We start from the raw sequence: 24,610 nt of genomic DNA on the forward strand, positions 1-24,610 counted from the left end.
TCGTGAAAAATAATAGAGGCAAACGAAATATCAGTTTAAAAACTAATAAACAGAACATAACTAATTGACATGAACAGGATAATTAATCTACTTCGTCCGTACCTCGTCTGTATGTATCTTCTGCCATTTAACTCCATCTAGTTGTATAATGGATCTATGAAGGGACGGATGCATGGACACATCTGTAAAGGCATGAATGGAAGAGTTGAAGCGTGGATGGGTGGTTTAAAGGACACGAAGATGAATAGAGGGATACATGGACGGATTTATGGATGGATGGGGGAATGGATGGCTAATGGGATTGATGGGTGCATGCATTAATTAAATTAATCAATGTGGGATGGGTGCATCTATGTATGGTAAAGGTATGTAGAAATGAATCTATTGAGGAACAAACGCATGGATTCATGAAATATATGGACGACTTCATGGATAATCGGATATCCAAAGGAATTTGTAAATGGACGGATGGAGGGGTGGATGATTTTACAGATACACCGATGAATGAATGCAAACATTGAATAAAATGAATGGGTGGATAAAAGGATACGGACGGATGAATAGGTTAATGGAGCGATGGCGAAAGGGATGCTGAATTGATGAAAACAAATGAATGAAAACGAATTAATGGTTGGATGAAGGGATTACGAAAAATATTTTTTTATATTTTCTGATGAATGTACAAAGGGACAGGTTGGTGGATTGAGGAATAAACGAGTACAGGGTTGAGTGGATCTATGTAGCAATGTTTAGATGGGGCAACCAGAACTATTCTATAAGAAAGACAGGGCAGCTGTCAGAATGCAAGGTTGGGGTGGGCGGTGGGGGTATGGATGATGGGTGGGTTGGGAAGGAAGGCGGTTGGGGCATTCAAATCACTGACCCTCCCTTTCATATGATTTTTGCTCATTTCACGACGAATTAGCTTTACAAAAAATATGTAAAGAAATGAAAAGAAGTGGATGTAGAATAGCCGCCCGCGTTTCATACACAGCCACACGTGGTAACGCAGATGCTCACTTGAGTGCAGGAAGCAATGGAGCCAATTAGTAGGGATACAATTCCACGGCCCATGGCTGATTTGCCGGGTCAAGTCCGCCTATTTCAAACGTGTGTTGCCAGTGGCGATATGGAAATGCATGTCAGAGAGTCTTTGTATTTGTGTGAGTGTGTGTGCTAGTGGGGAGGGAGGGAGGCTGTGGTGCAGTGGTTGGCGCCTCCCCTAGGTTGACTCAGCCTCAAATGAGTACCTGTTGTGGTGTGTAAACATCACCACTGGGGAGACGATGGCCGCCGGGCGTGGTGCTGGCCAACCACCCCTTCGTGTGCCGTGCCAGCCTTCATAGGTGCTCGCTGACAGCACTTGCTCCTACAGTCTGTCAAGGCTATACGGGGGATCGTTGTCTTTGGTGTGAGAGTGTGCCGATGAGTGGGGAGGAGGGAACGGTTAGGGCACTACGCTTGCGACCCTGCTTTGGTTCCCGCACACGATTAATATCAGTAACGAACATCTCAACCGATCATGGGTCTCGCCTAGGTCGACTTAGCCTCAAATAAGTATTTGTAAACATAGCCACGACGGAGTTAAAGGCCGCCGGGCGTGGTGCTGGCCAACCACCCCCTCGCGTGCCGTTCTGGCCTTCGTAGGTTGCGTGCTAACAGCACTTTCCCCAACAGTCTGTTAAGGCTACAAGTGGGGTAGGGGGGAGGGGATCTTGGTCCTTGTGTGCATATGCTCTCATACTCGTGTTTGGTCCACATTCCGAGCAGTGATACATTGGCCACGTTTGTTCATCTCGCGACAACTTTATGCATTGGCTGCATAGGGTTGAGGAGGCAGTACGGCACACATTTTACTCTTATCTGACCCAATTATCTATTATGAAAACTGCTGGATGTTTACGCGGGAATACGTGGGACCAGTTTTAATCAACAAAGTCAGGCTTTGCTTTAATGAAATACTCTTGGTTTGGGATTACGTAATACGTCGGAGTGTACGTTCGAGGACAGACAAATATTGGAAAGCGTTGCAGAATCCATGCGTGTGTATGTTTGTTTTCCTTCCATATGTTTACGAATCTTGATTTGAAGCTTTCGTGACTGCAGGAATCCATACTCTTTGGTTCTTTCGGTAAAGTCACGTAGTTGGAAATAAAATAAACAAATCACGACGTTTCGATCGCAACACAAGCGGTCGTCATCAGGCATTTATTTTGTTTCTAACTACGTGACTTTACCGAATTAACCAGCGAGTATGTTCACGAATGTTTCTCAGAACCTTGGTGATAGCGCGCACACTGATTGCTTTGTTTGTTAAACTTGCGTTGACAGTGGTGCACAGGCAGCGCTGGTCACGTGGAGATGAGTATAGGTTGAGAGTAACCATCCTGGATGGATGTTGACTCTATGGCTTATAGAATGACGACCATTTTTGTTTTTGCCGCGAGGGAAGTCAACAGCAGTTGCCCTATGGATTGACTCACTCCTGCTAGAAGAAAGTGAAACTTCAACCAGCGCCTTAGGGCTGTAAACAAGGAGATGAGCGCGCCAGCCCATTGCTCGCTCGAGGCTGGGAGTCACCGTGACATTTTGACTTCAACGATGAGCGCAGACCAACCAACATTCGATACATTCGTCAATAAAGCAGCCCTTAAAGGCAAGATAAAGCACAATAGACGTTTTGGATAATGGGCCTTCTTCGTAGCATGACGATGAAAGTGTGAAGAACAGCAACTGCTCAAAACGTAACCTCTTTTTATATACTTACGTGTTTAGCAGAGAGCGGTTATTGAGAATTCACAATGTAACCATTAGCAAGGGAAAGGCGCAGTCTTGATGCTACGCGGAATTGTAATTCCTCATGAGACAAGGCAGGGATTCGCCACGGTGTGTGTGTGTGTGTGTTCTCAGATCACGTTACGGGGCATCACGCCGTCAAAGAGCAAGCGATCGGAATTGTGAATTCAAATGAGGGATTGTTTTTTTCTCTCTCTCTCTGTTCTGCGCACGTTTTAAAAAAAAAAAATCGTATCACAGCCCCTTGTCAGCCAATATACATGCCCGCAGCAGCGGAGTTTGCGCTTAATCGCTCCCGTCGATTGGCGGGGGTGAAAAGAATTGGCATAAGACCAGAGCCGGCCCAGCCACTAAGCGACCCTTGCAATTGCAAAGGGCCCCGTGGCCAGCAGAGGGCCCCCCTAGAGTCACTGCTAGCTAGTGGGTGAAAAAAAATCATACATCAAAGGGGCCTCCAACCAAATTTTGCTTAGGTCTCGGGCCTGTTCTGCATAAGACATTTAAAACGAGTTCAAGTGTTTCCTCTGGCCAAACTCACAACGATTTTCGCGCACGATTCGCTGTCGTGTCACCGTGACACCCCCTCCCCCCCCCCACTCCGGGACGAGGTGGTCGTCTCGGATTCACAAATCCGCGCAACGGGGTAGATTTAGCGACGATTTGGCAAAGCATCTCGCTAAGCACGTCGTCGTCAACACCATCGTAGTGACCGTTATCATCATCAGCAGCAGCAGCAGCCATGGTCAATCCGTTGCTAATTAGAAGCCGCCACCCGGCTCTCACGATCCCGCGTTGTGTGTACGATGTCAACATTATACTGGTAGGAACATCCTGGTTACACCAGCCAACATGGGATTATTGTGTCCGTCCGTCCGTGGTGGATCCAAAAATGGGAGGGGTGGGGCTGGGTGGAGAGGGGAGGGTGGGGAGTGGCTGGGTGGGGAGGGAGGGGCTGGGTGGGGGGTTGGAGGGGTAGGGCTGGGTGGGGAGGGGCTGGTCACCCCGTTTAATCTACTCACGCCGGCTTGTGCCCGCCCTCACAGTCGGCCATATTTGCGTAATACACCACGCCGCCGTTGACCCCACCCATTGACCGAGCAACCCGACGTTGCTACCAGCTCCCTCCGCAAGGAATGTGTTTTAGCACCGTACGTAGCCAACTGTGGTGATCGGAGGTGCGGGGGAGGGAGGGCGAATAACAAAAATTGTCACCTGATAATCCACTCGGTGCCTTCACGTGCAACTGATTGCATCACTCCGTCTCTTCGACGTGGCTGTCGGACGCGTTCCATGCATTGGCTGCTGCTCTGTTGTTAGTCTCCGACGTCGTCCATCCTGCCATTCCGAGCCGTGACGCGTCCTGCCTATTGTGGCCACACGTGCCATTCTGAATAGGTGAATGTGCCTATGTTGATCCACGCGTACCTCTGTTTGTCTTTCGATGTAATTCCAGGCATGCAATACACTATATATACTAAATAACAACGTATAGAAAGGAGCGAACAGAGGCTTCATTTCTCAGTAAATATTTTCCAGTGCCGCCCGCCCCCACTAACTCTCATATTTCATTGAACTCTGGCCACGGACAGCTCCGGCTACAATGCAGTCCTGGAGACAATATCATTATCTTTGAACCCGAACAAATGTCTGGATCGTGTCCGATTTGTTTGGTTAAGTCCACGTTTCAAGACATCATACCATCAATCAGGAAGCAGAGCTGAAGTGAGTATCTGCATACACTATAACAACAACCGCTATTCGCCACTAAGTGCCAGGCTATGTGCACGTTGAGGTCACGTGAAGTGTCGTACGCCGGGGAGGCATGAGGTCACGGCACAGACCAAGTTGCCATGGGTCGACTGACTATACATACAGACAGTCCCCGGATTGCGCAAGACCCTACTTGCGGAAACCCGACCTTACAGAAACGTTCCTATGAAAATTCCGTAAACAAAATTCGACGCGCGGAAATGTTTGCGTTAGTTACGTAAGCGCAAGCAGTGCAGCGAGGTGAGGTTGAGGATGAAATACCGCGGAGCGAGGCATGAGGAGAGGGGGGGGGGTGCAGCAGCATTACACCTCGTTAGAGCTTCCATAGGATTAAGCTGAGTATACTCTTTGGTTCTTTCGGTAAAGTCACGTAGGTAGAAAAAAAGTAAAAATAAAATATATCACGACGTTTCGATCGCAACACTGCTGGATTATTTTTTTCTGCCTGCGATCGAAACGTCGTGATATATTATGTTTTTTAAATAAAGTTTTTCTACCTACGTGAGTTCACCGAAAGAACCAAAGAGTATGGATTCCTGCAGTCACGAAAGCTTCAAATCAAGATTTTCAGTAAAATAAATCTTGGTTTTGGAGTGAAATTGTTCAGTTTCCGACATACAGAAAATTCGGGTTACGGATCGTTCTCGGGGAAAAATAATCATTCCGTAACCCAGGGACTGTCCGTATACATATACACACAGACTTCCCATTTCGCCTTTTTAAAAGTTTGGCTTCATGGGCAAGTGTCTGTCAGCATGCGCCTATTAGGGGCGGCATGCCACACGCCGGTCTGACGAGATGTCAGCACACTGCATTGAGAACTCATTCAAGGCTGAGTTGACCCAGGACAGGCCCAGGACGAGGTTATACAAGCACCACCACCGATGTTAACCGTGGCTGAGAATCAATCTCGGCCACTCGGGTTCTTAGAACAGTGCGCTTACCACTATATTACCGCTCCGCATACAAAAACAAGGACACTATATCCCCAATACATCCAATGAGTATATGTTGCGGCAGCACCACGCCCGGCCACTGCTGTCTCCCAAGTGGCGATGTTTACACATCGCACCAGGTACTTATTTTAGGCTGAGTCGACGTAGGGGAGGCCCAGAACCCGTTCAGATAATCGTCACTGGTGTTGGCCGTGAGCGGGAATCAAACTTAGGTCGTCGGTTTCGTAGCGCAGCGCGATAACCGCTACACTACCACTCCCCACACACAAAGACCCCCGTATAGCCTTAACAGAGTGTAGGGGCAAGTGCTGTTAGCGAGCACCTATGAAGGCCGGCACGGCACACGAGGGGGTGGATGGCCAGCACCACGCCCGGCCGCATTTGTCTCCCGAGTGGCGATGTTTACACATCGCACCAGGTACTCATTTGAGGCGGAGACGACCTAGGGGAGGCTCAGAACCGGTTCAAATAATCGTGAGTTGGCCGTGAGCGGGAATCGAACTCGGATCGCCGGGTTCGCAACACAACGCGCTAGCAACTACACCACAGCTCCCCACTTATACACGAACACAAAGACAAAGACCCCCCGTATAGCCTTAACATACTGTTGGGGCAAGTGCTGTTAGCACACACCTACGAAGGCCAGAACGGCACATTTAGGGGGTGGGTGGCCAGCACCACGCCCAGCCTCCTTTGTCTCCCTAGTGGCGATGCTTTTTTACGCACATACATTTACGCACGCACACGCGAAAGCACACACGAACACACGCACCTCACACGCACGCACATTCACAACACCGGCACGCACACACACACAGCGCGCGAGCAATATCACCCAAGCAGCTCTTCCTCTCTCTCTCACTCACCGTGTGTGTTTTATTTTTAGCCAGACCACGCTTGTTCTATGTGTACATATTGAAGCCCTCACCCACCCCACACACACCATCCCCACTCCATCCTTCGACTCCCCCTTTTAAATTAAATGTTAAAACCGTAAGGACAGGCCTGACGGAGTCCTGGGGGACGCGCGCGGACTTTCCCGGAGGCCAAGGGGGGTGGGGGGGATGGAGACAGCCGACGAGTTAGGATGGCTTGGAACGCGAGGACGTCGAGGCGGGTGCACCGGTAGTGGTGGGAGGGGGGGTCTCTGAAGGGTATTTAAGCCACGTAAACAACTGCCCTTGCCACGGTTGTAAAACACTTGCTCCGGCAACAGGGGGGGAGGGGGGGCACGGTAGAGCACAGCCCGAGGGATACCACGAGGAACGAACGGCTCTCTCTCTCACACACAAACACCCAATTCCACTTAAACAGCTGTTAGATTGAAATCGGCCGTGTATTATGACCGTTCGCTGCACCATTATTTAGGAGCTGCGGCCAAGGTCTTGCGGGCTGGCTGTATCTTTGCGCATTCATTGCATTGCATTGCGCGCTGTTGGTTCGGGCTGCTATCGCACGCGTCTGTGTGTGTGTGCGCGCGTTTGACCGTGTTTGTGTGTGCGTGCACGTTTGATCGCGTGTGTGTGTGTGAGATCGTGGGGAGCGGTGGTGTAGCGGTTCGTGCGCTGCGCTACGAACCCTGGTTCGATTCCCGCTCATGGGCAACATCAATGACGATAATCTGAACCGGCCCGGGTCCTCCCCTAGGTCGACTCAGCCTCAAATGAGTACATGGTGCGGTTTGTAAATCTCGACATTGGAGAGACAAAGGCGGCCGGGGGTGGTCCTGGTTACCCACCCCCTCGTGTGCTTTGTCAGCCTTCATAGGTGCTCGCTAACAGCACTTACTCCTAATAAAGGTTTTTGGGTTAGATCGCGTTATTTATAAATGTGTCGCAATCCTCCACCACCCGATACGGCCAATCAGTAAAAAATGTGTCACGTTGACAAAAAACAAAATAGTTCACCACTTTAGCCCACCGGTGTGTTGAAGAGTGGATCCACAACATTTACAATTTGAGTAGTACGACGTTTCGCTGGAAAGTGCATCCAGCATCTTCAAGAATAGTGAAGCCATCCACCTGCTCCCGGTCTCAATAGTGCATGATGACGTCATCATCATTGAACCCCATCTGGGATTCGAGATCAGAGGCGGGGGTGGTGGTGTATACAATTATGTAATAGATCAGTAATCAGCCACTTAGCATGTGAATCACCTGTTAGGAATTGCAATGTGTGTTGTGTATTACTTAATAATTGCACTTACTCCAACAGTCTGCTAGGGCTAGACGGGGGATCTTTGATTGTTTGTTGTCTTCGTGGGGAGCCTTGGCCACGTGGTTGGCGTCGAGCTGCGCATCGAATCCGCCCACACCGAGGTCGATTCCCGCACACGATCGAACTATCGGCGGTGAATATTTGAACCAGTGCTGGACCGTCCTCGGCGTAGGTCGACTCAGCCTTTAAATAAGCACCTGCTGTGGGTGTGTTTAAAAGAAAGCATTCAACATCGGGGAGATAAAGACGGCCGGGCGTATGGTAGCTGATCAAACCAACCCCTTTGTATACCGTGCCGGCCTTCATAGGTGCTTGCTAACAGCACTTGCCCCCAACATAAATTGTACGCTACACGGGTGACCTTTGTCTTTGTGTGTGCACGTGTTCGTGTGTAGGTTACTCGGCGATCCGAGTTTGATTCCAACTCACAGTCAATGTTCCTGGCACATTTCTGAAGTGGTCCTTGGCATCCCCTTGATCAAATCAGCCTTTAAATTCGTACCAGTATACAACTTTCAGCATTGGGGAAACAAAGGCGGCCGGGCATAGTGTTGGCCACACCACCCCCTTGTATTCCAACTTTTGTAAGTGCTGGAACAGCACTTTCTACAACTGTATGTGTACGCTCCACAGGGTCTGTGTGTGGGGAGCCATATCGTAGTGGTTAGAATACAAAGATTCATCAATCTCTTTAAACATTCCTCTGGTATCGATGTGTTAGTATCATGCAGGTGACAGACGCTATATAAAAGATAATCGATGGTGCTGCTGCTGCTTTTGATGATCATGATGATGATCATCATCATCATCAAGGTCACCATCACCATCCTTGTTATTGCCATATTCATGATGGTGATTAGGGTGATAACGATCATTATCAAGATTATTATATCATCTTTGTCAATGTCTTCATAATCATCATCATTATCCGATGTCATCACCGTTGTTACCCACATCATAATCATCATCATTGTCATTAGGATCATCATAATAGTCATCATCATCGTCAGTGTCATTGCCATTATCTTCACAACGTTGTCATCTTCATCATCATTACCCACATCATAGATCCTTGTCATTACAATTTCTGATCAAATTCATCCGCATTATCCAGATCATCTTCATCATCATTGCCATCACGACCCATATCATGAACCTTGTAAACATCATTTTCGTAACCCACATCATCACGATCACCATCGCCATCATCGTCATCATCGTTATCATCGTCAGCAGCAACAGCGTAACGGCTCAGTGCGTGCGCGGCAGCAGCTCTCGATTCAAAATTCCGTCTGCGCCTACCGAGCTGCAGGCACCGCGCATCGCCACGCGAAACTCTGGAGGCGACCTCTCGCAGCCCCTCGCGCGCGATGACGAATATCGGGCGAGACGGCGCCGCCCTCCGAGAGAGAGGCCGGGCGGGCGAGGAGAGAGTCGAGAGAGGAGAGAGGCGAGAGTGCTCGGTGGCAGAAGACGGAGAGTTCTGCATGCAGATACGAGCGACTCGTCGGAGGCCGTAGGACTGCGAGAAGGGCTGGGTGCAGATGCAGCACTTGTCGTAGTTTTTTTTTTTTTAACAAATATTACATAGAAAACATAGGGGGAACATAGACATGGAGTAGGGAGAGATGGGGTAGAGAGAGAGAGGTGTGGTAGAGAGAGGGGGTAGAGAGAGAGGGAAGGGGTATGGAGAGCAGAGCGTGCAATCTTTTGTGAAATCGTTCATTAAAAAAGGGTGGGGGTTGGGGGGTTTATATAGAGCAAAGCATTAAAAATAAACTAAATGATGAACTAAGCAAAGTGCCGACTACACCGAGCATCTTCTTGTTTCCTCTGATCGTAAAAGAAAGAGAGGAGAGAGACGCGCGCGCAAACAGCGAGCGGGATTGAAGCTGATTTTTTTTTTATATATAATTTCTGAACCCCTTGGCCACTCGTGTAAAGCCCCCTTCTGTGTTGCGCATTAATTCCATCTGATTATTACCTAATGCGAGCAGGACGGATCATAATCAAAGCTGAACACGTAACCAAAGATTACGCTATTAGTTTTAATGACGCTGTCCTTTTTGACAATACCCGTCCTTGCTTATTTTTGTTCCCTCCACAGAGGTCTCTTATATTTAATAACAAGAAAGTTTTACGCATGTCACATGCATACTGTGTAGATAATAATAATAAGAAGAAATAATGCATGGCGTTTGGAAAGCGAATTTCATCACGTTACTGAAAGCAATGTGCATCACGAAAAAGAATGTATTAATAAATCGTTGGCCAAGAGGGATTACAAACTAATGTGTACTTTGAAATACATGTTTACATCAAAGTTGCTGAGCACAGGCACAAAGGACCCCAAAACAGCGAAGAGGTTGTAACAAACAGCACGATGAAAGTTGCAACAGATAAGAGTAGAACACGTTTCTTGAAATGAGGAATGTCATTGTAAAAAAATAACTTTAGAAGAGAGGCGGCGGGCGCAGGGTATTTCAAAGTGGCGTCGTGCGAAGGGATGAGCAGTACAAGAAACGTTGGGTGGTGAGTGGGTGGGTCGTTGAGTAGATGGGTGAGTGGGTGACTGAATGTATTAGTGGGCGGGTAAATGAGTGAGTTGCTGCATGTGTGAGTGGATGTGCCGATGGTTAAATGAGTGACGGGAATGAGTGAGTGCTTGAGTAGATGGTTGAGTGGGTGAGTGAGTGGTGGGTAGATGAGTGGGTAAATGAGCGAGTGGGTGAGTGAGTGACTGAATGTGTGAGTGAGTGGGTGAATGAGTGAGTGAGTGTATAAGTGACTGCATGTGTGAGTGGAAGAGCAGATATTTGAATGAGTGATGGGAATGAGTGAGTGCTTGAGTAGATGGTCGAGTGGGTGATTGAGGGGGTGTGTGGATGAGTGGATGAATGAGTGAGTGGGTGACTGAATGTGTGAGTAAGTGAGTGAATTAGTGAGTGAGTGTGTAAGTTACTGCTTGTGTGAGTGGATAAGTAGATGGTTGAGTGACGGGAATGAGTGAGTGGTTGAGTAGATCGTCGACTGAGTGAGTGGATGGGTGGATGAGTGGGTACATGAGCGAGCGAGTGGGTGAGTGAGTCACTGAATTTGTGAGTGAGTGAGTGAATGAGTGTGCAAGTGACTGCATTTGTGAGTGGATGAGTCGATGGTTGAATGAGTGACGGGAATGAGTGAGTGGTTAAGTAGATTGTCGAGTAGGTGAATGAGTGAGTAGGTGGGTGAGTGAACGGGTGAGGGTGAGTGAGTGAGTCTGTTGTTGTTTTATTCAGTGTGGTGATTGAAGATACTATTGATGAAGCAAAAATAGTCAGCCTTGTATACCGAGTCCTGGACGCGACAACCATGTGTGTGTGTGTGTGTCTATTGACCTATGCAAAAATATGCTCTTCATAATTTTTGTAAAAACTGTGGCTTTCTCTCCAGTGAAAATAAACGCTGAAACGTGCGCAAAGACGGGTGTGGAGAAACGAATGCTCATGCCTAGGCAGATAGACGTTTAGAGAAACGCACAGACGAGAGTCACAAACGCCAATTTGCGAGGTCATCACGGGACGTGAACAAGTGGAAGTTGGCTTCGTGTTAGCGACACATCTTTGGGCAAAGGCGATGACTGCTCGACAGTCGAGGCCCGGCCACAGAATGTCAGCCGAAGACGAGAAGGCGGCCGTGCAGGATGACAAACCGCCCCGCAGAGACGGGGCCACGACACCACGGCTCGATCGCAGAGCGAGACGAGTCGAGGTGACGCCACCAAGGTGAACGGATGGAGGCTACACCGTGAGAGACGCCGTGGCGTCGGGTCTTTATCCAGCAGTGGTTAAATAGCAGCTGCTACGTGACTTTACCGAAAGAACCAAGAAGATGAATCCCTGCAGTCACGAAAGCTTTAAATCTAAATTTAGCGGCTGCTGCTGAAGGTGATGATGACACTGGTCAACAAAAAAAAAACGTTTTTATCTGGCCTGAAATTTTGCAGCTGTTTTAGACTAATTTCAGGGTACTGATTCCAAATCTGAGCTCAGATTTGCTCTATCACATCTCATTTTTATGCTATCGGCATACCCCATTTTCATTGATATTACCCGAAATTAACTCCGTCACTTATGATTGCAAGTTGTTGCGAGTCAGTGACTGCTTTAGTGTTAAAATATGGTGCTGTATTTTTAGGATAGTGTGTTTATAATATCATGTTATGTAGATATCCACATTTATTTAATATTTTTCTTCTGCAGTTTTTATTGAAAATGCAATATTTGATATCTCAAAAACCTGATGTGATAGACAAAAACTGATGCCAGATTTGGAATCAGCACCCCAAAATTACCTTAAAACCGTTGGAATACCTTGTGCCAGAAAAAAGTGTGTTGACCAGTGTGATAGAGACCAATCAAAACTTTGCCACGGCATCAGTCAGGGTCGCACGGCTGTTGGGAGATTGCTTCCTTGCGTTTGAGTTGAGCACCTGCTTGAATATTAACCGTAAATATATATTTACAATCGAGAGGGATTCGGAGTAAATGTTTAACCCAGGGCCATCACCCTTAAGGATAAACGTCACCACAGACCGAAGCATGAATTCTTCAAGAGGGAGGCATTTCGCGGTTTAGAGCTGTGGAGATGTCAGCAGCGCAGTTGTCCGCGTTTCACTTCTCCGTCAGGTTGATTGAAACATTTATTTCGTTTCACATTTTGCAGGGCGTAAACCCGACGTCGCAAAGCGCGATCCGACTGGTCAGTCAGCGTCCGTGACATCGATTCAAGATTGCAGGTTTCAAGAGGAGTCGTTTAACGGGCGCTCCCAGATGATATGTTGTGCTGGGCATTTAATGCGAATAAAACACGCTAGATATTTGACGTTTGAGTTCATACTTGGATTTCCATCCTGATCGGTTGAGTAAAAAAATTTAATTTTTACCTGTCACACACTACCACTGGGAAGGGGAATAGAGTCAAGGATGTAATGAATGGAAAAGGTAACGGGTAAGGGAAGAGCGAAGATCAAGAGGCACGATGAGTGGGAGAGGGAAGAGAAACCACGACGGGAGTTTCCCAAGACTGACAAAGAGGAGGGCACGGCTGAAGATGAGCAGCGGGAAACGAGAAGGAGGAGGAAGTGGAGAAAAGTTTTTTCAATTTCAGTTTCATTTATTCGGTATAGCCCTGTGAGCCACGAGGCTCTTGACTCGGGTGCAACCGCAACAAACAAAACATGAACAAAGAACATCTTAAAAGTGACGACGCGCAACAAAAATGTAGTGACTAGGCCAGGATGTCGGGGATGAAGAGAGTGGTTGTGGTGACGATGATGATGATGATGAGAGGGGACAGAAGAGAAGTAGAAGAGAGAGAAGAAATCAGAGCCGAGCTGCACCGATCAGCGTCTGTTTTTACAGGGGGCGGAGAGAGGGGAGGGATTCATAGTGGGGGTGGCCACACATAAGTCACGTGGTTCACTAGAGGCTTTAGCTGATTTAGATCTATAGATGATGACAAGCTGCATCTATATCCCTCTCGTTCATGAATTATTAAAAGTCAAATAAGTTTGATTTAATTTTTGAAGACAAATGAACCACCCAGGCATGTGAAATTATTTTCATTTTACTTAGTAGGAGTAATAGGCGATGGTCCAAAATAATGACGGAGCGTCAGTAATGGAAAGGGACGCGCCTGAGATGAAGTCCACATGGGAGATGGAGCGATGAAATCAGTTTGTGCGCGGGTGCCTAGTGGACCCTTGCATGGCAGGAGTCGTGAGAGGTGGCGGCAGCTTGCGGCGGCCTTCATCCAGCAGCGGATTGATCATGGCCTATGATGCTGCTGCTGGATTTCCTAACACTTCTATATATATGTATACCATAGCAGCTTACCATAACGGACGTGATGCGCGAGTGAAATTATCGCGTCCAAAATCATGGATGCTGCCCCGTGTTCATCACGGCGAGCTGTCAGCCGGCCGACCGAGCAACGCCACGAATGGGATGGATGGAGGCCAACACCTGGCCCGTGGTAGGGCGCGGTGTTTCACCTTTGCCCGTTCTTGTGACGCGGCCTAGTGCGCGTTCGCGTTGAGCGAACAACGCCGCGAGTGTCAGGCTGGCCGGTCCTGTGGGACGTCTACAGGTTTACGGACGAAGTCGCACCACGCGATGCGCATCAAAGCTGCGTGTGGATTTCTCCGTTATTTATACCGAGTGATGACCAGCCACACGGAACGCAAAAAAGAGGATTTAATTAAATTGTCGGGCGCCTGCCAACTTTCCAATTAATCCGTCCGTGGTAAGCAAAAAAAACAACTTTGAACATTTAAAAACTATCATTTTGTAAGAGAGTTGAATGCCTTTGGGGAGGAAAATGCACGGTCTTGAGAGGACACGGCGAACAATGTAAATGTATTAATTCTAGATTTGAAGATTTCGTGACTGCAAAGATTCATACTCTTAGTTTTTTCGGTAAAGTCACGTAGGTAAAAAAAATGAAATTAAAATTAATAAAAATAAAATAATAAAAATCACGACGTTTCGGAGGCAACACAAGTCTCCGTCATCAGGTGGGACCGTCACAGCTAGATTTGCTGTATCAAGACAACCTGATGACGGAGACTTGTGTTGCTTCCGAAACGTCGAGATTTTTTATTATTTTATTAGTATTAATTTTAATTACATTTTTTACCTACGTGACTTTACCGAAAAAACGAAGAGTACGATGTATATGTGCCGGCTCCAGGGGGTTGTTCCCGCATCTGCGTTCGTTCCGTGCGGCACAATTGTGCGCTGCGCAAATGAACCCGGCGACTCGAGTTCGATTCCCGCTCACGGATAGCACCAGTGACGATTATCTGAAACCGGTCTTGGGTCTCGCCTAGGTCGATTCAGCCTCAAATGAGTACCTGGAGCGGTATGTAAAATAAAAACATTGCCACTGGGGAGACGAAGGCGGTCGGGAGTGGTGTTGGCCACCCACCCCTCATGCACCATGCTGGCCTTCATAGGTGCTCACTAACAGCACTTGCACCAATAGTCTGTTACAGGCTACACGGGTGATCGTTGTCTTTGCGTGGCGTGTCACGGCAGAACGATGTGTTCTAGCTCGGACAATTGGCCACGATGGCTGAAGAGGAATTAAATAATGTAATATATAATTAGCTTCGCGAGCTGCACATTGGGGAGATTGTGCTGCGGGTGGGATTTGTTTTGTTGTTGCTTTGGCAAAGATTTGTGCAGCGTTGTTAATAAAAACAATAACAACCGATGTAAATACGCGAGCGACTTCCACTGTGATATTCGTACGCCGCCAAGAGAGAGAGAGAGAGACAGATGTGATTCATACTCTTTCGTTTTTTCGGTAAAGTCACGTAGGTGAAAAAAAAAATAAAAAAAAAATAAAAAATTCACCCACGTGACTTTACCGAAAAAACCCAAAGAGTATGAATCCTTGCAGTCACGAAAGCTTCAAATCTAGAAATAGATGTGAATCAAATGTATAGACACACAAAGTATGTAAAGGTGCAGCACCTGCAATGTCTCGTTCACGCCACTGCTGGCAGAAGGGCCTCCACTGAAGGAAGTTCTCAGAGAGCCCCACCAGAGGGTTGTTTTCGGCCTACTCTTCCACACAGTGACCGGCCCGATTGACTGACTTTGGTGAACCCAGTTTGTGGCGCGCCACCGTGGCGAGATGTTAACTACCGCGCCTGGTATGCAGGAGGTCGTGGGTTCAATGCTCGACCCTGACGCCTGCTGCTGTATATTTGGAGTTTGTGTGTCTCCTTGCACGCGGTGGCGTGGATTTTTCTCCGGGTCCTCCGGTTTTTTCCTCCACATTGAGGAACGTGCGCTTCGAGTATTTGTCTGTTCTCATTTTCCACGTGATAAGCCACTTCGTGAAACAGCTATCGTTGGTGATGGCCAGGTCGCTAATGGTAAAACAAGCTACATAGCTCAGTGCGCCGTAGCTGCTAATTGTGTTTAATAGTTTAGTTTATACTGCTGGATGGACAAAGGTGAGCGGCGGGATTGAAGAATATCCCACTGTGGTTTCAACAACACAAATTCGGATCATATACCATATCAGGGCAAAAGTTTTTTTTCACGTAAATACAAAAATCCGGAATACGCACATCATACATAGCGAGACAAATGATGGGAAACAAATGATATTCGTGTTAAATCACGCGATGAACGGGCTCTGTGTCCCAATCCCCGTTACCCTGGACCTCACACTCACTGTATATGTTTGTACATTATAACAATAATAATAATACTACGAACGTTCAGCCCATTGTCCATGTAATGCTGCATGAAGGCCTCCACCATGCCTTGACCATACCTCACCACGCTCACCAGGGGGGAGGGGAGGGGGCGGTTGAAGTGGTTGGGGGGAAAACCCAGAATCAGTTCACATGTCACTCGCTACTGATGTTCGCTGGAACTGGGAAATGTACTCAGGCCACCGGGTTCACAGCGCAGTACGCTAACCATTGTGCTACCGCTCGACATACACATCTTACGTACCCACACACGTACGGTAAAAAGAAAATGCGTTAGATTTTATGATTATTGTGTTCTGTGTAACTATGGTGTCATTCCATTCGAAGGAAAGTTCACCGTATACGAGCACAAAAAGACAAATTATCCCCGTATAGCTTTAACAGACTGTCGGGGCAAGTGCTGTTAGCGAGCACCTATGAAGGCCGGCATGGCACACGATGGGGTGGGTGACCAGCAACCACGCCCGGCCGCCTTTGTCTCCCTTGTGGCAATATTACATACTGCACCAGCCAACTTATTTGAGGCTGAGTCAACCTAGGGGAGGCCCAGGACCGGTTCAGATAATCGTAACTGCTGTCGACCGTGAGCGGGAATCGATCTCGGGTCACCAGGTCCGTAGCGCAGCGCGCTAGCAGATACATTACCGCCCCCCATATGTGTACACACACACACAGACACCATTTACACTCCACCCCTCTGGTGCTGACCCTGTGCCGTGAGAAATGATTATTTTCCGAAACGTCGATTATAAACTATATTATTTCCCCATTTTTAGGCCACGTGTTTTACGGACGAATGTGTTGAGTTGTATGGTTGTTGTTTAATATTTCTAACCGTGCCCCTGAAATCACAGCACTTGTTGTGATAACCGCTTTGGCGGAGAAGGAATGCATCATCAATCGTTCAACCGCGTGACCCCATGCAAGTCCTTAATGAAGACCGCGTGTTTGAAGGGTCCATTTGTTTCCACTCAAGCAAAAGTGCCCCCCTTTGCACTCTTAACCTTTGTCTGTGTAATCATTGAAAGAGCAAGCGCATATATTTAGCGCCGCCGCACGACGCCGGCATCAATCCACTGCTGGATGATGGTCCTCCGCTCGGGGCTCGTGTCGGTTGTTTGTGGAGGTGGTTGGAGGGGGGGGGTCTAGAGTGTTGTTTGAAAATAAAAGATGCGAAACGCTGGTCATTGTGGGCTGAAGAGTTTGAGATGGAGAGGTTGGGGGGTGGGGGGTGGGAGGCAGGAGCAGTTCAGATATCACGCGCCGCTGATGTTTTGCTGTGACTGGGAATCTGTGGTCATGCAGGACCGAGACCGTGCAACGCATAACGACGCAATGGGCCGATCCACAGATACGAAGGAGACATGATGGCGATACACTTCGCTGCTCCTGACGCGGTTGTCTGGTTTGACCACCTCAGTGCGAAATTGGTGTTGTTGCTTCTGTGCCTACATCGGCAGCCGTTCGGAATAAGGTTCGCGTGTGCATTGTGTGAAAACCACTCTCACTCTAACCCCATACATATACAGAGTCCTTTGTCAAACCACCGCTGGATGAAGACCGTATAGGTTGGTTGGTTATACTTCACCATCCTGGTTAGTACCGCACCTTGGTGAAGAGTGAGTTACACGATCAGCTAAGATTATCGCTCGCCACTGGCGTTAGCCGAGAATGGAACGGGGTGCATTGCGCGCTGCAAACCACTGCGCCACCGCTCTCCTGCCACCCACGTATGCATGTTTGTGTGTATGTATGTACACGCATGCGCGTGTACATATACATGTGGGGAGCGCTGCGCTATAAACCCGTTTGGCTTCCGCTCATGAATAACAACGTTGGCGATTATTTGAACCCTCCCCTAGGTCGACTTAACCATAAATTAGTAGTAATTGGTGCGCTGTGCATAACATCAGCAAAGGCGGTCGGGCGTGGTGCTATGCACTCCACCCCCTCGTGTGCCGTATTGGCCCTTCATAGGTGCTCGCTAATAGAACTTGTACCAACAGTCTGTTAAAGGCTATAGGGGAGATCATTTATGTAAATATATATACGTGTGTATGTTTGTACGTATGTTTGTACGTATGTTTGTGCAGTGATATTAAACGGATCACTACGGTGCGTAGCGCCAAGTGGCGTTAAACAGGTGCAGAGGCGAACACAGCGTGCAGTACCATTCTGTGGGCCACTAGGGGCATGGTGCTGGGTGCGAGCAGGAGGAAGCATGACGAGTCCTACCGACAGAGTCGGGGATTGCAGCCTCTACCAGCGCCGCGGGGAATCACCACAGAGTGCGCCACTGTCAGAGTGCGGTGGGGGAGGGGGGGCTGGTGGTAGGGGCCGTGTGAGGACGTGTAATGTGGGCCAAAGGTGAACGAGGGGGCACGGGGGGGGGGGGAGTAGCTGAGTACGTCTCGAGAGTTCTCGATAGAGGCGTGGTTGAAGGTGGAGCCAGAGAGGGAGCAGGTGCAGTGTCGCCTGGAACCGTCGAGAAGATTCTAGACGTAGGGCGTGGCCGAGGGAGGAGCCAGGCCGCGCCGAGAGGGATTAAATGGAAGACCCGATCACAGATCCGGGCTGTCGAGTGTGAAGAGGAACCCAAGAGCTACGTCTACATCTTCGTCCCAGTCTTCGACGTCGTGGGCAGGCAGCACGTGGCTGCGCTGACCCGATTACACTGGTCAAAAAAAAAGTCTGGCCTGGACTTTTGCAGTTGTTTTAGACAAATTTCAGGGTGCTGATTCCAAATCTGATCTCAGATTTGCTCTATCACATCTTATTTTTATGCTATCGGCATACCCCATTTTCATTGATTTTACCCGACATTAACTCTGTCACTTATGATTGCAAGTTGTTGCGAGTCAGTGACTGCTTTAGTGTTAAAATATGGTGCTGTATTTTTAGGAAAGTGTGTTTATAATATCATTTTATGTACATATCCACATTTATTTAATATTTTTCTTCTGCAGTTTTTATTGAAAATGCAACATTTGATATCTCAAAAACCTGATGTGATAGACAAAAACTGATGCCAGATTTGGAATCAGCACCCCAAAATGACCTTACAACCGTTGGAATACCTTATGCCAGAAAAAAAGTGTGTTGACCAGTGTTATAGATTGCCCCGTAACACGAGTGAGAATAGGTGTGTTGTAGTCCTATGCGTAACAAGAGTGATAATAGGAGTATTTAGACCCGTGTGTAACGGTGTTACGTAAGTGTGAAACAAATGTTGTTGCCTCCTAAATAGTGTCTCAGAATGACTCACTAAATATGTATGCATGTACGTGTGTGTGTGTGTCCTATAAGTGTTTTCAAAGTTGCCAGTACGGGCAGAATGTGCAAGGAGAGCGAGAGTGAACACATTTTAAAGAAGTTTCAATAGAGTATAGTAAATATTTTCTCTCTCTCCTTTCGAAAGAGCCCGACTTCTATTCATTTGACCACGTCTCTTGTTCCACGGTTCTCGTCTCGCCGGGATGAAAATGCATTGAAGGAAATGTAGCCGAGTACCCTTGATTTTAATTGAAAGGAAGTTTCAAGAATTTCGCTATAAACACTGAAACAATTAAATACGAGCTAAAATATATATATAGTTTTGAGTGATTTTGCTCAACCCCACGTCTTGAGTTTGCGTCCTGGGCACAGCCAACATCACTGATAACGAGTGATGACATCTGAATCGGTCTTTAATCGCCCCATTTCACCAAAACTGGATTAGGCCAGTATGATCAATCCCTCGTAAATAACCGACACAGTCATCTCAGTGAGCCAACCCACGGCACCCGGGTCTGTCCTGTGCCCTCCTGCCAGCAGCGAGCCTTCAACACTTCACGGTGATCTCAAGGTACACTTAGCTTGGCACAAGCGCTGTGGTGACATCACCGCCATTTAGTAGTGAACGGCCGTTGTTGTGGTTATATAAATGCACATGCGGACTGGATAAATTAGCACACCATCGTATCAACTCGGTGACCCGAGTTCAATTCCAGCTGACGGTCAACATCGGTGACAAATATTTGAACCGGTCCTTGGCCTCCACGAGGTGGTGTGCAAACAGTATTGGGGAGACAAAGGCGGCCGGGCGTGGTTCTAGCTACCGACCCTCTCGTATGCCGTGCCAGCCTTCATAGGTGCTCGCTAACAGCACCTCCCACGACAGTCTGTAAAGGCTATACGGGGGGGGGGGGGGATCATTGTCTTTGTGTCTGCACCATGTACGTAGTTCACTATGCAGCGTGAATCCCCAGGCCCTGCAATTCCTCCCTCACGCCCACTGCCGATGGAGGAAGCTCTAAGAAGGGAGGGAGGGAGGGAGAGAAAGATATAAAGCAGAGTTGGCCAACTTTTTCTCACACGCTGGCCAGAAGTATTACAAGCGGTTGTGAGTCCCCACACTTTACTCCACCACTAACTGTGGTGGACACATTTATGCTGCTAGACAAACGGAGGCAGGGGGAGGGGAATGGGAGGAAGGGGGGCGTGGAAATCACAATTGCTTAAGCTGCCATTACGGGAGATCGAACGGGCGACATCTGACTTGCAGGTCCGGCGCGTTGACCACGTGGCAGCATCCGCCTGTTCGAGTTGATGTGTTGTACATTTTTCGATGTAAAGCTTTCGTGACTGCAGGGATTCATCTTCTTGGTTATTTCGGTGAAGTCACGTAGAATGGAAATAATAAAAAAATAAAAATAAAATATTATAAAATAATTATCACGACGTTTCGGCCACAACGCAAGCAGCCGTCCTCAGATAAAGGACTCCACGCGATGTGGCACACGGAGCCACCACATGGCACTCACGTGCAGGGGGAGCGGGGGGGGGGCGTTATGGTCACGGCGGTGATTAAGCCGTCCTCACATCTCCTGGGACGGGTTCGAGTCCTGCACGCGGGTGTCTCGTCGTCGGGTGCATTAATACGCACGGTGTCAGCACGCCGTGACGTCGCGCCCAATTTGCGTGTTGTCCTGCGCAGATCCCGCGAGAGATGGGAGCTCTCGCATGCACAGCGAGCGCCCTTAACATCGCGTTCCATCTCCGACCGTTCTCGTGAATTCTCTGCGCCACTTTGGTTCGGGGGAACCCCCATTGGTGGCTGTCCCTGTGGGAATCCGCGATAACGCTCGCGATCAATGGGTTTTGTTTCTACATTGTTATTTTTTTGGGTGTGGTTTTCATATAAGCCCTCTTGGGTTTACAACCTCACCTGCACACCTTTTTTTTCTCATTTGAATTGCTTGTTTTTCGCTGGTTTTTTGTTAGTGTGCGAATAAACAATAAATCAATAAAATCACTGGCACATACCTTAGCAATTCAATACTCACCGGACATCCTCCAGCCTAAATGTATATTCTGATTCTGTTTCGAACAAGCAGCAGCCGTCCCACACGCCCGACTCCCCACTAACACGGGCTTTATGAATGCTGATAGCAAGAGAAAATTTAAGAATACAAAATAATATTTTACGCGTGGCGCGTGTCACTGCCGTTGCATTTGCTTGGCAATGAACGTGTGCTTGGCTAGACAATGCTGTTCAGATGAACACGACACGCTGCTTATTGACAGCTCGACATGTCTGGGAATCCCCATTGGGATGTTCCCACGCCGCCCGCCCAGTGGTGGCCGGGTAGGTCAAGGGTTAATGATGTGTCAGAGGACTGAGGCGGCACCACCGAGAGCCTGGGTTCGAGTCCAGGGTGTTAGTAGCCCACCGGTGATTGAAGTTAATTTTATAGTGCAGTGAATTGATGTTCTCAGCCCCGGTCACCACTGACTTACAGAGACCCATAGTCTCGCACAGACATCCATAGGCTCACATGGCCCGGGTCGTGAGCGAGCGGGTGAGCAGACGAGCGGGTGAGTGGTGGAAAGAGCGGGTGAGCATGCGGGCGAGCGAGCGAGCAGGAGGACAGGTTTTTTTCCAGGACGCTCGACAGAATCTCACCGATATCCTTCTCTCGACGCCCTTCCACCGCTCGGCTAACCATCGGCTAATCATCGATATCGTCTCGCCGTGCGTGGGAGGAAGGGGAGTGGAAGAATAAAAAAAAATAGAGAACAGAAGACCCCCGCACAGCTGTAGACACTGAGAGGGCATTGACTGGGGCATTGACGGGGGCTTTGCGCAAAAAACAGGGGGGGCACGTTGCAGATGATTCTTTCTAAGCGCAGCGTGAGTCTCTGATGACTCCTTTACATTTTCGCCCAACAAAGGCAGAACGTGAAGAAGTCATCGTTTCCAGAGAGCCTATTATCCTTTAGCTGACTTCGCTTGATGGCTAGGTGCAAAGGCAAAGGTGCGGCACCATCGACTGCTCGCTCTCACGCGACTGTGTGTACGTATGTATGTTGAACTTCTTTCACACCGTGCGCAAACCAATCGTGCTAATGGGGGGGGGGGGTGCAGGTGAAGGACAATGCTGCTGGTGGAATGAGCCTCCACCAGACGAAGCTCAAGAGAGTCCCCTCTAAAAGTATATATTTTGCTCGCTTTTTCCACATCCTTTAAGAATTGAGAGTGCCCACAGTTTACACCACCGCACGCGAATTACCGATCGACTCACTGCATCAATTTCCAACTGCTGGGTGGACAGAGGCGGGGTTGGGGTGCGGGGGTAGGGAATTCAAGAAACGAACCCCCGTCGTTGTAGCTGCCGCGTCGGGAGATCGGCTCAAGACGGGAACCTAATGAATTTCAAGCCAAGTGGATTCACCATGACACCACAGCGGCGTCCGCAATTGCGTATGGTTTCAAAGCCCTTACGAGATAAGCAAAAAACATTTACATCCATGACCGAGGGAAGGCGTTGTTGAAATGGAATATAGTAATTAAAATAATCCCAAAGTCTCTTATTTACTCGATCTTGCAGGGGCAGATAGACAGAGATTGACATACATATATACTTCAGTGATTTTGTTGCATTGCGTGATGAGTATAGAAGCACGAGACGGCGGTGAAATGAGCTTGGAGCGAACGTGGCATTAGACGTCTTAAACAATCCATTCCGCGAAAAGCGCAAAGTGGCTCTGTGCGGCTAATGTTGGCCAAGCGCAGGTCACTCGGCTATCTCATCACGCGCTGCCTCCGCGCACGCGAGGCGCGCATCAAATTAAATTAGCAAAACGCCGCTATTAAACGGACTCTTTCAAATTGTGTTCAGCAGCTGCTGCTGCTGCTGCTGCTTGCGCAGGGCGATCTCTGCCGCGGTGAAGGCTGCAATAGCGACTATCGGCACGCCGCAATTGCTATGCGGAGTTCGCCGGTTCGATTCCGATCTCCCTGCGCGGCAGTCGCTCCTCCGATTGGCACGGTTGGCTACGTACGGCGCGAACGAAGGTCAACTGATAACACGCGCAACGTGGTGCGATTTTTTTTTCGAAATATCCCGCGCGCCCTTCCACGTGCCGCATCTGAACACCCAGCAAAGCAGTATCGGCACGTCACGCGTTGTGGGGTAAAGTGTGGGTACCCCCCTCCCCCCCACCGCTTCCAAGACGTCTGACAGGGCGTGGAAGAGTAGGCCTACAAAGTTCTCGATAGATTCCTCTACAGTGGAAGCCCCTTCCGCTAGCAATGGCGTGAGTGAGCCATTGCAGGGAATTGCAAGGCCGTGACATTATCTCATCTCTCCTCTCTCACACAGTTGTGTTCGTTCAGAGTGGTCACCTCATTCGAGTGCAGAAACACGTGCTGTTGTATGGCACTTCTATGTTCCCACGTCTACGCTTCGCACCTTTGACTAACCCACACTAACCGGCTTGGTGATGCGTGACCAATGAAGCCTAAACTAAACTGTTTTTTTTTATGTAACAGTTAAAGCTATTAGCACTTTAATTTTCAGAGGCGACCTGGCCACGCGTGATAGCTCATCGAAGTGTCTTGTATCGTTGTAAGTGAGAATGTATAGTTGTAGACAAATAAGTGAATTCTTTCTCGTAATCCACGTAACCAGGGATGCATCAATTCAGCAGTGGATTGATCAAGCGACTGAAGTTACCTACAGCAGCACCTTGATAAACGAGTTGGCAATCCTGCTTTGGCAGTGGTGCAGGAGCAGGGCCATTGCCCGAAACGTCGCCCGTTACACATACACATCTCTTTTGTTACGACCGCAGTGTTATTGACGAATGTGTTCAGCATCTTGCTGGCTCGGAAATAATTAGTAGATGCTCGGATTTCTGTGTTTAATTGGACATCAATCGTTAATGACATGGCACCAACACGCCGACACCACCACTCCGAGTGTTGAATGCCACCCCCCCCTACTCCACGATCGCTACGGTTTACCAGCGACGAATAAAATCACAGAGGATGTAATTGGGACAGATTTCATTCACGGGAACATCACTCACCGGGTTTGGTTTTAATTGGCACCGGGAAGGAACCACTCGGCTTCTCTTCGTTATCGTCGTCGTGATCATCATACTCCAGTCGTGTGCCATCCAAGATATGAGGCTCATTCAAAATATGCACAGGTTCTTAGAGATGGTCGGCTGGCTCAGGAGTCAGAACAATGAGCCAGCACCACTGCTCATGGAAGTCTTCCAAAACAAGTTCAACATACATACACACAAGCTGTCGCAATCTCTCAGGAGC

The sequence above is a fragment of the Lampetra fluviatilis genome, chromosome 1, assembly GCF_964198595.1.
Source record: "Lampetra fluviatilis chromosome 1, kcLamFluv1.1, whole genome shotgun sequence".
NCBI lineage: Eukaryota > Metazoa > Chordata > Hyperoartia > Petromyzontiformes > Petromyzontidae > Lampetra > Lampetra fluviatilis.